Raw genomic sequence first — 3,630 nt, forward strand, 5'->3', positions numbered from 1 at the left:
CCCCGAATGAAGTTAAAGCAATAAATGAAATGATTGAACTCCCAAAACAAAAAACATTTGCAGGAAGACTAGGAAAGATTAAAATTACATATCAAGCAAAAATAGGCCAACCGTTAGATGGTCAAGAGCAAGCAAACAGGTCACAATCGGATCAGGTGCACATTTCTCCATATAGACATATGAAATTAATATTGTGTATTTTCAATATTAGAGTGACTTTATATTTTTATACTTTCACATGCTTTGGAACTTTTAGGCCACTTAATTGTATGCTTATTGTTTAATTGTAGGTATTGTGAATGTGAAAATGATATCTTCATATTCAATAAATGTGTCGCTATTGTATTATGACAGCCTTGACCTAAACATAATGGATGATAATGTTAACCATTTCAGAATGGCTAAGAGTCTGTTTCATTATATAATGGATAATAACATTGACTCTTTATATAGGCATATAAAATTAATATTGTGTATTTTCAATATTAAAGTGACTTTATATTTTTATACTTTCACATGCTTTGGAACTTTTAGGCCACTTAATTGTATGCTTATTGTTTAATTGTAGGTATTGTGAATGTGAAAATGATATCTTCATATTCAATAAATGTGTCGCTATTGTATTATGACAGCCTTGACCTAAACATAATGGATGATAATGTTGATACAATGAGAGATAAATTCCAACAGTTCTTCCTCTATATAAGAGATAAGACTTCAACACCGAAGGGAACTTTGACTCAGGGAATTTTTAACATGCTTACATTACTCATCCTATATTCGTACACATGCATCCGTCCACACCCTCTATTTTGCATTCATACATAATCATGTACAAAAGATTGTATTTCCTTACAACATATATACAACATACATCATCTAATGTTGTACAATGAAATAAGTAAAGTTATTTTTGTTTCTTTCTAGGATAATATCTTCATACGAGATATTTTGCCAACGTCTTCTTCCCCTTTTGCGCTCCTAATTCCTGGACCTCATCCTCTTCTTTTTCAACATTCTTCTCCACCAGCCTTAGATACATCATCTAATGTTTTACAATGAAATAAGTAAAGTTATTTTTGTTTCTTTCTAGGATAATATCTTCATACGAGATATTTTGCCAATGTCTTCTTCCCCTTTTGTGCTTCTAATTCCTGGACCTCATGCTCTTCTTCTTCAACATTCTTCTCCATCGGCTTTTGATTTCTTTAAATTTCATATTACCTAACATGTTGCAAATAGTCATATGAGATGGTACGTAGGAATTTAGGAATATCCTCCTTCGGGATAAAATACAATGAAACAAGATTAAAAGCAATCACTAAATATACATTTCATTGATAACATTACATAAATTTCTACTTAATCTATATAAATTCAATTTTCTTATCACTACATAAGAAGTCTATATATTTCAATATGAAGATACCACAGTCATTCCCATTTGTTTGCTATGGGTTATTGTTTATCATCTTCACACCTCACTGTTGCTCCCAAAAAGAATTCCATTTGTCAATTATATAAAACAACCATCTTATTCATTTTGTCAGTGCTGCAACATATAAATCATTTTTGCCTTGCCAATCACCGTGTGCACTGTCCAACAAAGTCACCTTTCTTTATTGAGTAGACCACACCAATAAACCAATGATGTTTTCTTGCATTAAGGGGGCATACAACTACCAAGCTGTTGAGTGTGAAATATTGCATATTTTTTCCTATTTAATCGTTGGTTTTATGAACATAATAGTGTTTAATCGATTTATTTATACTTGTTTTCTCTTACGACGTGATTTCAAGAGCTTTTGAGAAAAGGAAGCTAAAAGTGGTGAATTAATGCTCAAAAGATTAACAAAGTGAGGCTTGGAGATTTAGAGGGCAAGAATGAAGAAATTGCATGCCAAAGATCTAAGAAAACCAAGTGTAAAGGAGAAAGAAAAGATTAAAAAAACCACGGGAGCAACAGAAGAAACGGACAGTTCAGCTTGACCTTCGGTCTGACTGAAGTTGTACAAAATAGTCTAGCAATGAATGATGATTTCAAAGCTAATTTGGTTCAACCAAATCCCAGTTCGATGCAACTGAAGGAAAACTTGGTACGACTAAAGGTGAACAGAGAGTTCAGATGTGAAAAGCAGTTAATTCGATTCAATTGTGGGATAATTCGATCCGACCGAAGTTCTAAGTTCGGTCTAAATGAAATCGATCGGTTGCAACTGAAGCGTAACCCGACTGCGTAAATTGAGGCGGTTTCAGAATCGGTTCAGGCAAAACTTATAAATAGGGGTCTTCTGAGAGTTTCTGATCATGAATTATGGTTGAAGGAAGAGGGCAATATGCTAGAGAACTTCAAGGAGTCTTCTATCTTCTCTGAATCTTCTGTTCTAGTTAGTTTTCCATTTGTTGTTTAAGAGTTTTAGTTTCAATCATGTCTTTGGTTGGGTAATCTCTTAGCTAGAGCTAAGAGGTAAATCTTGTAGTTTATTTTAATGTTTTTCTTACTTTAATTCAAGTTATGAATTTCATGTTAGATATTTCATAATTTATGGGTTGAATTTAAGAAGTATTTAGATTATTACTTTGATCTATCGTCGACTTCGGGCACAGTTGATGCTTAGGAACTCTCTAAATGCTTTCTTCTCTATTTGTGATTGTTTGATCTATAGAACTCTTTGATCTACCATTGGCTACGGGTATGGTAGATACTTTGAACTCCCTACAATCAAATCAATAAGACAGTTATATGTTGAACCAATGTTATGAATGCCCATATTTATGTTGAAATTAATTATGATGTTTTAACTACTCTATCACCCAACTGGATAGATTAGGACTTCAATTCCAGTTGAAGTATTAATCGAATTAAGTAAAAATGCATTAAAATGAGTACAATTGGATCCTTGGCGCTCTAGTGTTTCTTTTATTTATAGTTCAATTCGCAACAACATCTCTTTTTATTACAATTTTCAGTTCAGTCTCTAGTTATAAATCTAAGTAATTCAGGAAATCACAACACATATAGTCCATGTGGGTATGACCTCGGTCTAATTGAGATTATTACCACATCGTAGCCCTACACTTGAGGTACAAGCAAACACCAGCACATCCAATAAAAATAAAAATTAGCACATCCAATTTTAAAAAAATAAATAACATTTAATCTAGTACATATGCAGGTAAAGATTTACACAATCATATTCCCACAAATTCTTACACTCACCGAAGACTTTAACCATAGCCACAAGGTTTCAATTTGTCAGTGCATTGATTTATGCACCCTATTTGTCAAACACGTGAGTCCTTATGTCATGTAGTCGGTTGAGTCCTTGGAAGCTAAAGACTGAAGACATAAGTAAAGGTGGAGCATTAATGAGAAAGGAAGAGGTAAATACGGTGCCTTGGTGACCCTAACTATTGATTCAAAACAACCTAAACATCTACATGATCTTAAACCCAATAGGTAAAACCTTTATTGACCATCCTTTGTTTTGACAAGAAATAAATGCATTTGATTTGGGATAATTATTTTACTCGATAATAACAAAAGAAGAATGAAGACAACAATTAATATATTTTATTTATTCTGAATTCATTTAGATCCATTATCTTCTTTGATTCTAAAGTAAAGAA

The sequence above is a fragment of the Magnolia sinica genome, chromosome 1 (assembly GCF_029962835.1).
Source record: "Magnolia sinica isolate HGM2019 chromosome 1, MsV1, whole genome shotgun sequence".
Taxonomy (NCBI): Eukaryota; Viridiplantae; Streptophyta; class Magnoliopsida; order Magnoliales; family Magnoliaceae; genus Magnolia; species Magnolia sinica.